This window comes from Schistocerca serialis, chromosome 2 (assembly GCF_023864345.2).
Source record: "Schistocerca serialis cubense isolate TAMUIC-IGC-003099 chromosome 2, iqSchSeri2.2, whole genome shotgun sequence".
Lineage (NCBI taxonomy): Eukaryota > Metazoa > Arthropoda > Insecta > Orthoptera > Acrididae > Schistocerca > Schistocerca serialis.
The window spans coordinates 169,186,434-169,201,205 of NC_064639.1; positions in this window are offsets into that span (position 1 = coordinate 169,186,434).

Sequence of the window (14,772 nt, forward strand, 5' to 3'; positions counted from 1 at the left end):
ACAATTTCTAGAAATCATAATAATTGCTTCTCTAAAACAATTATTCATGGAGTCGAAACCGGCTGTCGGTAAGTCTTTTAGATTGACCTTAAACTGTACCATTTTGGTAGATAAATATTTTTATGGTTGCTGAAGAGTTATTGAACAACCAAGGACCGTTAATTATTTTGCACATTATTCTTATTCCTAGTAATAAATGACCTGATTTATGTTGTGGATAATGTGGTTTATTATTTATATTAAATTTTATTAAGGAGTATGTACACTGCATAGCAGTATTAAATCTAACCAGTGTTTAGAACAAGTTTTTTGGGGAGTATGCTTCAGTTTAGACCACACATTATCACTATTACTTCCTCCTTCGTTATTATTTTTTGAAGTACATGATTATTACATATGAAGCAATGTTGACTTAAAATAATTGATCTTAGTCTTTCACATAATACGCATTTTACTTCCACTTCATTCGTTGTATAGTCCTGTGGTTTCACACTATCAAATACACTTTTTCTTTCATTTACATTCATTATGTATCCACATATGACATAATTAAAATTTAAACAATTATTTTAGCTGCAAAAAACTCCACAGCCACCACAAATTGTCTGGCTTTTATTGGCTGTGTTAAAATTTCTTTTTTGCTGTTAGAAAGTGAACATTATTTGAAAATAGATATATAGCATAAACAATCAAAATGACATAATTCAATTAGTCTCCTAGCAGTTGTCAACTTTATTAAGGAGCAGTGGAAGGAACCATTACTGTGAATCACACAGAGCTAAAAATGTAGGGAAACTGCCACATTTTTTTAGATAAAGACATAATGCCATGTTCACTATTAACACCAGTGGAACAGCATATGGCTTGAGAGCACGAATACACAACTGCACTTTTAGGTGTTACATCAGTGCTGTTCAAGAAGCACTTCTCATCATACCTTTAACTATGTTTTTCCAACCCCCTATATTTCATCACTCTGATTGGATGAGTCTTTGGAAACGAATGCAACTATGTCTAGTTGTATGAGTTACATGATACAATCAGTTGAAAATCTTTCACAGCCAAAACTATTCACAAATAAAAGCAAAATATGAGATATTTTAATCTATCTATTAAAAACAAGTGTATTATCATTCAGGCAGAATAAACACGTAACTGCAGTATTATTTAAAGCTATTTGTTGAATCAGCTTCAGCAGCTGTAGTTGTATCATTCTCAATGCAAGGTTCTTAGCAAAAAGTACTTTAAAGATTTAATTTCGATAATGACTAACATGTTCTGAATTCTAAATATCTTAAGGAACAGAATGAATATTATGTTTTATGTTTCAAGTTCTAGCCTTTCCATATTAACAGATATATTTAAGCATAGATATTCAATTTTATTATATACATTGCAAATTTGAGACATACAAAAAATATGTTCCTCCATCAATACATACAAAGTATTATTATTCTGCTTGTGATATTTAATTTCCCTCAAATGTAAAGTTTATGTTTATAGCCAAGTATAAACAAAGTCATGCGTTTTTTCGATTGCACACAATTTTTTTCTATCTGATATCTCCTACTGAGTGGCATCCTGAGGTAGGTGTAGACATTTGTTACTCTACACTGAAATCCAGCAGTATGGTGGCATACGTGACAACAGCTGCTACAAAGCCAGTAAACAGCCCACCATTCACAGTGAACAGTGAGCATGCACTGAAAGTGACAGGGTTGCCTTGTACCTGTTGTGACAGCTGACGCAGTTGCTGTGACACATCATCCAGGCCACCTGCTGCATGAGGGACCATTCTCATTTATTGCTCCTATTTTAGAGTTTAACAGTATGAATATGAAACAAATTTAATACAAATATTTTAAATGGGAAAACAATGTGAACCATCATTTTAGGATAGTACCTTACTTTCTAAAGTTCGTTTCAAGTCCTAAACTACACTACCAAGCGACAATATCTTTCACATCCCTTTTGTGCTCTCTGTATGTTTTGCTAAAGAAAAGTGGGATATGATAAGCCAGTCAAGATGTTATCTAAAATCAGCACCAGCAGAGGGATACGATAACCCCGTAAACTTACAGAAGATGTTATCTAAAATCAGCACCAACATCCATACGAAAAACTTTGACCTTCATCACACAAGGAATAAGTTAGATTCGAAACAGGATATAGGAAACTGATAATTTGTATGTTGCTAAGTTACAGAACAGAGCAGTGAGAATGAAGCATCATTTCACTTGTTGTTCATACATTTTGAGAAAGCTTTTATATATATATCTGTGTGTGTGTGTGTGTGTGTGTGTGTGTGTGTGTGTGTGTGTGTGTGTGTCCGCGTCTGTGTCGGTGTGTAACAGAAACAGCAATGACTTGTAAAATTGTTTACAGAATGTGTGAGAACAAAAACAGTACCCTAAGCCAGGAGCAGTATTGTAACTGCCTTATGTCAGAATAAAGGTGACAGGTATACACCCACACACATAAGGTACACTCAGCAAGAAAATTGTTCTCAAACTATCTGCCCACTAAACCATGGCAAATGCTTTGTATCACATTACTTAAGTGCACTGTAGCTGTTATTATCTGGACCAAACTAGTGATGTGGTTTCTTATAATTTTTCAAGAGTGTAAGGGTTAAAGAATCAGTGTTCACTATACATCTCTGTATCAAAAGCCCTGAAGCATAAGATGTTCAAAAAGCTCCCATTGTACTGCAAAAATGTTATAACATATTACTTCAATCATTTAATAAATCTACATAATTATCAGTTGAGACCTCAAAATTTCCCAATATATAATAAATTAGAAACTTAAGAATGATGGCCAGAAGTTTAACTAACATACCTATCATAAGAGCACAAATATGGGTTTGCCAACATAGATATTATAAAGACTGCAGTTTGTGGAGTTGATAAATGTTTAGAACCACATATGCCCATAACTGATTATTTAACAATTCTCTGTCATAATAAACTGCATTTGTAATAAATAAATGGAAGTGTTGACTGAGAATTAGAATTAAAATAATTTATATTTTGCAGTCACTGCAGGAATCAAAACATACTAGAATTATCTTCGAAGTAAAATTGAAATTGGTGATCATTTAGAATAACTGAACATCACCTTTGTGAGTGAACTGCAGCAAAGAATGTAGCATTGGAATCCTTCATGGAGAACGTCTGGACAATACTAAATCTCGTTGGCACAACAAGGTGAGATGCTACATCACTGCTAGCATTTCTCTCTCGTGCTTCTCAACATTGATTACAGTTTTGTATTTTTGTTTTCATTTGTGCTTTAACTAGACACTGAAGTCTTGTACACTCTTTCTTCCAAAATCCAGTGTTTAATATTCGGTTCCTATTGCTTTGCAAATATTGAATGCAGAATATCTAGCAATTAACAAGTCGAATACGGACTCTTCCATTTATTATTGACATGATACTGTCCTTCCCATTCACCTACATCGTCATGATTAGCTTCGATCAGACTATGCTCAAACCAACTGCTTGACTCACAAATGCAAGTAGGATAGAGTCAGATGCTTCCCAAGCACACGAGCAGTCCAGGTGTGACAGCAGAGACCATCTCATTGTAATGTTTTATAATGAAGCAGACTAATAAAAATGGTTTTGTTCAAACTGACACTGGCCCTGGAAGCCTACCAAGTTATAACTGTTAAGCTGTCTTGAATACACATGTGTACATTGTGAATGTTTTGTAAGTATTATGCACTTGGGAACTACCGGTCTTTAAGCTTGTAAAATATAGTTTATTGCAAACACATGACAGTTAAGGAAATATATTTTGTCCACAAACCTGTGTCATTCCATAAAAGTAGTTCATCAATGGGCCCTAGTATCCTCTTTGCCTCCAAATGTGTTGAATGACATGCAAAAATTAACGATACCAGAATAATTAGAGGAAAGATGAGTAAACCTACTGTTATTGCTATTCCTTCTGGTGTGCTATCATGTAAACCCACTAAAAGTATAATGAGATAGAACAAGAACTGAATAGTTAGCATGAGAGTCTGAATTACAGTTACAAGAATGGTTTCAGCATAGATTTCATTAATAAATGTTGCGAGCTTTGTTAGAGACTTGTGAAAAACCCTGTACTCCAGCATTCGCTTCTGTGATGGAGGTAACAGCCCCCGTTTGGCATTTGATTGCATGAATGCTGAAACAGAAGTAGTAGCTTGTTCCTGTAAAACATTCAATATGTTTGGAGGGCTACCGTGTGGAAACTGGTCACAGAATCCCGCCAACATGTTTTCATTAAGCATTCTGAACCTCTGGCAGAGAATCAAAGTTCCCGTTACAAACTGGAGCAACAGCACTGTCGTGATGGAAATGTCTAGTGTGACAACTAGAAGAAATCGAGCTGTACGAATAATTGAATACGATGTGTTCACGACAAAGAAAACGATTATGACAGTCAACAAAAAATAGAGAAAACGGCCGATTGTCTTGTTACTCTGCTTTATGTCCCACTTCATCAAAGTATCGACATGGTGAATGTGACTAATAAATTCCAGGAAACCTTTGTTCATTCGCATTCTACAAGTTAAGACGCATGCGATTGTCATGACAGTAGTGAGTGAGGAAGTCAGCAGGCCTGAGAGAATCCACCTGTAGGAAACAAAGCCGTCGTCATTTCTAAGCAGTTGAGCCAGAGCGAGGTAGCAAGCGTACAACACTAGCATTAACACAGCTAATGTGTAGATCCGAGAGCAGGCTCTAAACAGGGGGTGACGGGGAAGAGAGATCGGCACCCCAGAAATAGTTGAAACGATCAACAAAGGCTGAAGCACTGTATCCAGGCCTGAACGACGTATACTTTGCTGAGGTGGTGCCATCTGTGGGCATGTGGAGCTGCGAACTGAGGTCATGAGCGGAGTTTCCATACTCACAAACTGCCTAATTGAATTAATACTCACCTCCAGTGTGCAATTAAGAAAATAAATTTCGCTGCTCGTTTAATGCAAGACTCGGCCATAAAGGTAAAAGCAGTCCCTGCAGATACATTTTCTACAGGGCCCTTAACGATTCTCTACTACTGATGCTATCGGATAATTGCTGTTCTTACTAATTTGATTACCTCGAGTGTTTAGTTCCCTTGTCCTTTTTTGTCTCGAGCTATCGATACACGCTTTCACTTAAATTGCAGCGCCTGTTAATAATGGGCTAGAGTGCTCTGTAAAATACGTATTTTGGCTGAAAGGAAAGCGATTCATTACGCTGTTCCCTGTGCTCAGAAGTCACATCCAGAATGTTGTTGAGAATATTAAAACCAATCGGTCTGTCGCTAGAAGCAGAGTGATATCAAGTTGCTAGGTAATTACCATCGGTATCCCATGCCGCCGCAGCCCTTTTCAAACAGTTTTGCCCACTTTACAGAACAACCTTCAATTATACTTCGAAAAATAGGGAAGGATTTCGGCTTCATCTTGTCAAGTATATGCATTGGCTTATCCCAGGCATACATCATGTTTAGATCCATACATCCTTCTTTCACATAAGAAATCTTAAATTATCATATGTTGAAGAATAACTGATTGATAATTCAAATTTCTTACTCTTTTCGGTCCTATCTACAATTTTACACCATTTTTTATGTCTATTTTCCTTTTCCTCCCAAAATGTCTTTTATATATCAGGATTAAACCAAATGATTCTCAATTTCAGAAAAAAGACTCTCAAAATATACAGAATATTCACGATGATCATTCTTAACTGAAATTTTGACGTTATAGCACGTAAAAATGACGTTACGATGTTTAATTATCAAACCAAATTCACGATCTGTATTGCAAACGCATTATAAATTCACCAATTATTATCCAAATAACCAACTCAGCATTGTATGCAACCTTACACTAAAGAAGTCTGGTAATAAATATGTTAGTAGATCTTGATGTACTACCCAAACCTGCTAGTATTTTATAATCCATTATGGTAACACACACCTCCAATTTGTTGTACTGAAACCATAATTACCGGGGTGTTAAGTGAGAGTTACACAAAAGTTTAAAAATGACTAATGGTTCAAATTCAATCAGTGCAAAACTATTCCATTTATTTAGAGAGAATTATTTCCACTTTTGATTCGAGATACCATAGTTTCCTGCATTATCACTAACCAATCTTACAGCAGAATGATTGGAGAGTAAGTTTTAAAGTGTCACTAGAACCAGTTTAGTTATCAGTAAACACTTCCGGGCTAAGTTGCCGCGGTCGATCTGTAGAACTTCTTCCCCCTGACGTTTCGTTCTCAACTACGGAGAACATCTTCTGAGGTGAAAGCCTACGTGGGATGGCCAGTTTAGTTAATTCATCAGCTTTTATTTCTAAATGTAATACCTTTTTAGATACATTTCTCATGACGTGTAATTGCTGTTAATGGAGAGTGTAAAATATTCTATTTACGTAACATCAAAGAAATCTGTCATTTGTTTTAAACAAAATATCTGGACTATAGATGACACCACACATATAAAGATTCATGATAAGTACTTCTAAGAGAATGTTTGTACAGGCAGCTCAGTCAGAAAAATAGTAACTACAGAGACATCAGTGCTAGTTCTTTTAAGTGCGTAGACTCAGTAACATTAGAAGTATGTGATTAAGAAGTTGTTCCACTTGCAAAGCTGTCACTGTGTGCATAACTTGCATAATGTATTCTTTTTAGACAGAATGACATATATTATTGATAGACCCTCTCTTTGAGCAATCTACTTGCGACCATATCAGAATCTCTGCAAACAAAATAACAAATGTGAAGCATACTTGTCAATATCGTTGCTAGAAAGTTTTGAAATGCATAATAAAATATTTTAATGAAAAGATATTACCAACTGAAGTTTTGTGAGATTCATTATGGCAACGCACATTGAAAACAAACTTACTAACATACTGAGCATAATATTAGCTAAAGACAAATAAATGAATTCTCAGAATTTATTACTAACCTAAAATCACAAGGCATCAAAAGTTTGTCTCCTCCTGTTACTATTTTAAGTTTGTCATCTCCTACCTTAGGCGTTGAATTTCCAAAAACAGTCACCTGCGTATGTTTTACTTTTAATAGACAAGCAAATACAAATTTTCATTGATTTAGTTCCAAAAAGGCTTGCACAGTGAAATATTTCCATAAAAACTTTCACCTCCCATGTTATCCTCAGATGCGTTGAATATCCACAAGCGATGAAACACGTATTTTTTTATTTCTAACTGAGAACCTAAATTTACCTTTACAAATTCTTCCATAATAAAATATTTTCCTTAAAAATCTCATCCCCTATTTCACCCCCTAAGGGATTCAGTTTCCAAAAACAGTGAAACACGTACTTTTTTTAGTTTGTAAGCGAGAAGTCAAGTACCATTGTTCACAGATGTAGCTTTAAAAATACTTTAGTAGTTATTTAATAAAGATAGATCCTCAAAGCAAGTTTTCACCTACTGTTTCATCCCCATAGGGTTAAATTTCCAAAAACGCTGAAACATGTATTTCTTACCGAGACAACAAATACCGATTTTCGTAGGTCTAGCTTCAACATTGCCTTAATAGTAACATTTTTCAAAAAAATACTTCATCCCCTATTTCACCCCTTCAGGATTGGATATTCAAAAAAATCCCGTCTTTAACCATGCTTCCAGTATTAGATCTACACCTTTTTCAAACCATAAGTTTCTGTCCTTAGTGGTTTGGGCTGGGCAACGATGAGTCAGAGCGTCAGTCAGGACATTGCCTCTTATATATATAGATTAATTATTAACCTACTTCTACTTTCCTAGCTGTTGTTATTATTCAGTACTGCCTCTACTTTTACGATATGAATTATAAACTAATCGGCTAAATTTTCCGATTTTTCTGCACTGAATACGCATTCCAGCCTACATATCCAAAATGTTAATGTTCATTATAATTTTGGTTTGGTCATGTGATAGGTCTCTGCGAGAACTATCCATTGACACATCGTATATGAAAATCAGTATAGTTGTCACCGAGCTACACTTTTTTAACGTTCTTACAGTTTATAAGTTACTTAACACAGAATATGTTAAAAAATTCATCGCGTAGGGGGCGTACTTACACTCTCTTACTCGCTATAATTTTCCCTTTATTTCTGTGGTACTAGCTTTCCAGTATCTTACCAGGTTTACATTTTAGTGGAACACATCTGACTGTTCAGTGTTTAACAAGATCCCTTAGTGTCTCATGGCGGCCCTTTCCGCCATTTTTCTCCCAAGCGGCTTTCGAACACAGTAAATACGGGCCGTGTGCTTTCAGAGTGAGTTAGTCGTCTGCTAGCATCAGAATTTATCGTACACGGTGCCAATTCCAAGAGCAGTGCTCAAAGGGCACCCACATCCAGGAGACGAACTACCGAGCTGTTGCCACTGTGGGCAGCTACCCTCTGCCACCACGTGGCCTCCTACCATCCCCTCTTATCTGTCAGACGTGACCTTCCCCGCCGTCAATTGTCACACAGGGTATAAAAAACTATGCGCTCTCAGCCGCGACCGCTCCCCAAGTTTATAACGTACCTCCTGGGAGTTCTGTACGGTCACAACGTCCATTAACGCGTATAACTTCTAGTTTTTCCTAGTTTTGGGATCTAGGACTTTCTCTAGGGCATCTCTGAATAGTTTAGGGCGTATGGCATCTCCTTGACTGCAACTCATTCCTGTTTTGAATTTCCCATTATTCTGATAAATATCTCGATACAGAATCATTTACATCAATAGCAAAATTTTTAATCAGTCAATAATAAAGTTGAATTAAGAGAGTACTATCACATTGTAGCAAAAATTCTTGTTATGGTGAATTATTAATCAAATTTAATTTTATTTTCATTTTAAATTATTGTGCTGAACTCATTATTGGATGAGTATGCCGATACGATTGTAATCGTATCTGCGTAAATTTATTTGAGCCTTATTTTGGATGCTGACTAGCACACAGTTCATCAGCGTTGCTACCAAAAACGTCATTTTCTTATTTATCTTTTCTTGTCTTACGTGGAGTTTTAATATTGGCACTAAAACTGTAATTACATTAGGGCTGTTGGATCTTAATTAAAATTACAGTCAGTAGAATTTTCTTCATGGATTTTCTATTAGTACAACTGTAGCGCTTGAAGAGTCCCATCATTCCACAAATAATTTGATACAAAGAGATGGATACCAGTCGTATTTTATGTTCAGTATAAAAGATTTTTGTAGACACTTCATGTGGCCTAGACAGCAATATAATATTTGAATTTACCAGGACGTTTCTTGTCATATGCCACAAGTATTTTAGACGAATTTAGTAATAAAATTCCTGCTTAGAGTTGCAAACCAAATTTCTATATGTACCATCATACCATGTAGGTTCATCTACATCTAGATGATTACTCTTCAATTCACAGTTAAGCGCCTGGCAGAGGGAGTTTTTTAGCATATATGGGACTCTCCCTCGTGAGTCAAACAGATATGTGATCATTCGTCCTACTCTTGTTTGAATACTTTCAGTATCATATGTTAGTACTGTTTGGTAGTGGTTCACAACCTTACGTTTTGTAAGAAATCTTCTTTGCAGACTCACAGCACAGTCGCATATCCTATAAATGATCCAACTTCTGTCATCTAATTTACCTAAGGCTGAGCCAAAGTGATCATTCCATTTCATACTTGAAGGTCTCTCGGCTATGCAGCCGGGTTGACTGGTCGTTGTTGAACGAATTTTCGACGGCGTAACGTGCCATCATCATCAGGTTACTCCCGTTGACTGACGTCCTAGGCCGGCGGGTGGTGTGGTATATATATCTGTCGCCTCTCCCCTCCACTGACTCCGCGTATGGACCGAGGGATGTGCAGGCCGCGGTGGTGGGGGTAGCTTGCGCTGACGAGATGACTGACGGGCGTCAGTACGCATACCGCCTTCTGCTCCTGCAGAACTTTTATTGCTGGATTCCACGCTTGGATGAGTTGAAATCCGTTGTACTTGTTGATAAGGTTCTCGTGCAGCCGGATTTCAATTGCTTCCTTGTGTAAGCAGTCCCAAAAGCGGGATGTGTTGTGCAGGACTTCTGTGTTCTCGTATTCCATAAGATGATTTGTCTCGAGGCAATGTTCTGCGATTGCAAATTTTGTAGGTTGTTGGAGATCGGTGTGGCGTTTGTGTTCAGTACACCTTTCCTCGATGGTGTGAATGGTTTGCCCCACATATGCTTTCCCACACTCGCACGGTATGAAATAAACTCTAGATTTCCGGATTCCTAAATCGTCCTCCAATGTCCCTACAAGGGACTTGATCTTTGGCGGCGGGCGGTAGACGCATTTGATGTTATGACGTCCTAGAATCCTGCCTATTTTTCCAGATACGTTGCCCGCATATGATATGTAGGCTGTCGCTTTCGGTGGATCATCATCAGGTGTCGGCTGTGGTGTGGTCTTCTGCTTGAAGGTGCGTCGAATTTGGCGGTCACTATAGCCGTTCTTCTGGAACGCATCCTTGAGGTGGTCTAGTTCCGGTTTTAATCTTTCTTCGTCGGAGATCACACGGGCTCTGTGAACCAATGTACGAGTATTTAGTACTCATTCTCTTTGTGACGGGTGATGACAGCTGGAGGCGTGAAGGTACAGATCCGTGTGGGTTGTCTTCCGGTAGACGCTGTGTCCCAGTGTTCCATCAGGCTTTTTCCGTACCAGAACATCCAAGAATGGTAGCTGCCCGTTTTTCTCCACCCCCATGGTGAACTGAATTTGGGGGTGGATAGAGTTCAGATTTTGTAAGAACAGTTGGAGCATCTCTTCCCCGTGAGGCCAATGGACGAAAGTTTCGTCAACATATCTGTAGAAGACTGTTGGTTTTAGTGGTGCTGATTCTAACGCTTTCTCCTCAAATTCTTCCATGTACATGTTGGCCACCACAGGTGACAGGGGGCTACCCGTAGGTACGCCGTCTGTCTGTTCGTAGTAATGTCCGTCAAAAAGAAAATATGTTGACGTGAGCACAAAGTTAAATACTTTCGTGAATGTTGGCCCAAATTTCATCTCAATAAAATGGCTCTGAGCACTATGGGACTTAACATCTATGGTCATCTGTCCCCTAGAACTTAGAACTACTTAAACCTAACTAACTTAAGGACATCACACAACACCCAATCATCACGATATTCTCAATAAGATCCAGCGAATCCTTGAGTGGAACTCTCATGAAAAGTGATACAACACCGAAACTGGAACGTATGGGGAAACTCAAGTTGGCCAGCTCAGATCTTATGGTCAGTTTCGATGTTGTATCACTCTAGAAGCTTGTCTAATGATGCACCACTGACTCTTTACTGTAGTCCCGGCACCCTCACACAGACGATGCGACAGAGAAATTGTTACGTGATTGTATACTACAGCCTCAATGCCGTCGTATATCCAAAAGACTAATAATACAGTCATTTCGCTAGTAGCATGTAACTGATGCATCGCTGCCACTTTACTGTAGTCCCCGTACCAACATACTGAAGATGAGACACAGATATTACTTCCAGATTGCATAAGAAAGACACCCTGTTGACGGACCTCCAAGAGACTAATACCGGCCTCAGGTCTCTAGTAGCTTGTCGCTGATGACCAGTGCCTCTTTACTGTAGTAACTACACCCTCACACATACAATGTGACACAGAGAATGCTCCACGGTGGCATACTACTGGCTCCCAGCAGACGTATCTCCAAGAGACTAAAACCGCCCTCTGGTCTGTAGTAGCTTGTAGCTGATGCAACGCTGAAACTTTATTGTAGTCCCCACACCCTCAGACTGACTATGTCATACAGAAATTTCTTCACGATTGCATGCTACAGGTTCTCTGCCAATCTATCTCCAAGAGACTAATACCACCCTCAGTTAGTCCTTACACCATCACACTGAGGATGCGACACAGAAATTTCTTAACATTTCACATACTACAGGCTCACTGTAGACGTATCTCCAAGAGACTAACACCACCCTCAAGTCTCTAGTTGCTTGTAACTGATGCACTGCTGCCACTTTTCTAAAATCCCTACACCCACACACTGACGATGCGACGTAGAAACTGCTTGGCCATTGCATTATACAGGCTCCCCGCCGGTGTATCTCTATGAGACTAATACCACCGCCAGGTCACTAGAGTTTGAAACTGATTCTCAGCTTCCACTGTACTGTAGGCCCCGCAGTCTCATACTGACGCCACACAGATATTGCTTAGCCATTGCATGTTACATGCTTCCTGCCAACGTATGTTTAAGGGACTAATACCGCCCTAAGGTCTCTAGTAACTTGTATTTGATGCACCACAGACACTTTACTGTATTCCAGAATGAGATTTTCACTCTGCAGCGGAGTGTGCGCTGATATGAAACTTCCTGGCAGGTTAAAACTGTGTGCCGGACCGAGACTCGAACTCGGGACCTTTGCCTTTCAGGGCAGGTGCTCTACCAACGGAGCTACCCAAGCAACTCGGGACCTTTGCCTTTCGGAGCAAGTGCTCTACCAACGGAGCTACCCAAGCTTTCTCCGAAAGGCAAAGGTCCCGAGTTCGAGTCTCGGTCCGGCACACAGTTTTAATCTGCCAGGAAGTTTCACTTTACTGTATTCCCCACACGCTAACACTGACGATGCAGCTTAAAAGTTACACTGTGTTTGCACACTGAAGACCCCTGCCAAGGTATATCCAAGGGATTAATATCTCCCTCAGGTCTCTAGTAGCTTGTAAATGATGCAGTGTTGCCACTTTACTGTGGTCTCGCACCCCCACACTGACGTGCGTCACAGAAGTTGCTTCACGATTACAGGCTACAGTCTCACTGCCGACGTATCACCAAAACACTAATACTGTCTGCAAATCTCTAGTGGCTAGTAACAGATGCACCGCTGCGACATTACTGTAGTCGAAGCACCTGCACACTTCGACGCGTAACAGAAATTGCTTCGCGACTGTACACTACATGCTCCCTGCAGAAGTATCTGCATGAAATTAATACCCCCCCCCCCCCCCCAGGTCTCTAGTCGCTTATATCTGATGCAATGCTGTCACTTTACTGAAGTCCGTGCACCCTCACACAGATGATGCCATACAGAAATTGGTTCACGATTGCGTACTACTGGCTCGCTTCTGACATATCTCCAAGAGACCAATATTGCCTTCGTATCTCTAGTACCATGTGACTAATGAACCACTGCCACTTTACTGTAGTCCCTGCACCCACACACGGACGGTGTAACACAGAAATTGCTTCGCGATTGCATACTACAGACTCCCTACCGACGTATCTCCAAGAGACTAATACCACCCTCAGGTGTCTTGTATCTGGTAACTGATGCATCACTAACACTTCATTGTAGTCCTCTTACCCAAAATTTGATTATGCTACATAGAAATTTCTAAGCGAATACAGACTACAGGCACCCCCGTTGATCTATCTCCAAGAAAGTAATACTGCCCGCAGATCTCTAGTAGGTTTCAGGTCATGCACTGATGCAACTTTACTGTGTTACCCACACCTTCACTCAAACGATGCCACACAGAAATTGCTTTGCGTTTGCATACTTCAGACTCCCAGCTGATGTATCGCCGAGAGACTGCTACCGCTTTCAGGTCTCTAGTAGCACGTAACTGATCCACCGCTGCCACTTTAGTCCCCGCAACCTCAGTCTGACGATGTAACACAGAAATTGCTGCGGGATTTCATACTACAGGCTCACTGCTGAAGTATTACCAACACACTAATACCACCCTCAGGTCTGTAGTAGCTTGTAACCGGTGTACAGCCACACCACCACAATGACGATGTAAAACACAAATTGCTTAGCGGTTGCATTCTGCAGGCCCCCTGCCGGTGTATATCAAACAGAGTAATACCACCCTCAGGTCACTGGCAGTTTGAAACTGATTCTGTGCTTCCATTTTACCGTAGTCCCCGCACCGTCATATGGACGATGCAACACAGAAATTACTATTCAATTACGTACTACATGCTCCCTACCAACGTACCTCCAAGAGACTAACACTACCCTCCAGTCTCTAGTAGCTTGTAACTGATGCATCGCTGCTGCTTTACTATAAGTCCCGCACCATCACAATGACGATGACACACAGAAATTTTTTGCGTTTGCATGTGACAGGCTTCCTGCCAACATTCCTTTAAGAGACAGGTCTGTATTAGCTAATGAACTAATAAATAACTACCATTTTACTAGAGCCCATTACCATAACACTGACGATGCAACACAGAAATTGCTCCGCGATTGCTTACTAAAGGCTCCCTGCAACAGATGTACAAGAGCATAATACCACCATCAGGTCTCTAGTAGCTTGTAACCAGTCCACCGCTGCCACTTCACAGTAGTCACGACAATCTGACTGTGACGATGTGACACAGAAATTTCTTCACTATTGCAAACTACAGGTTCCTTGCTGACGTGTCTCCAAGAGAGTAATACCACACTCAGGTCTCCAGGAGTTTGATGCACCGCTGCCACTTTACTGTGGTCGCCGCACCCGCACACTGATGATGCCACACAGAAATAGAAACTGCACGCCACAGGCTTCCTGCCGACGTATCTATAAGAGTTCAAATGGCTCTGAGCACTATGGGTCTTAACTTCTGAGGTCATCAGTCCCCTAGAATTTAGAACTACTTAAACCTAACTAACCTTAGGACATCACACACATCTCTGCCCGAGGCAGGATTCGAACCTGCGACCGTAGCGGTGCGCGGTTCCAGACTGTAGCGCCTAGAACCGCTCGT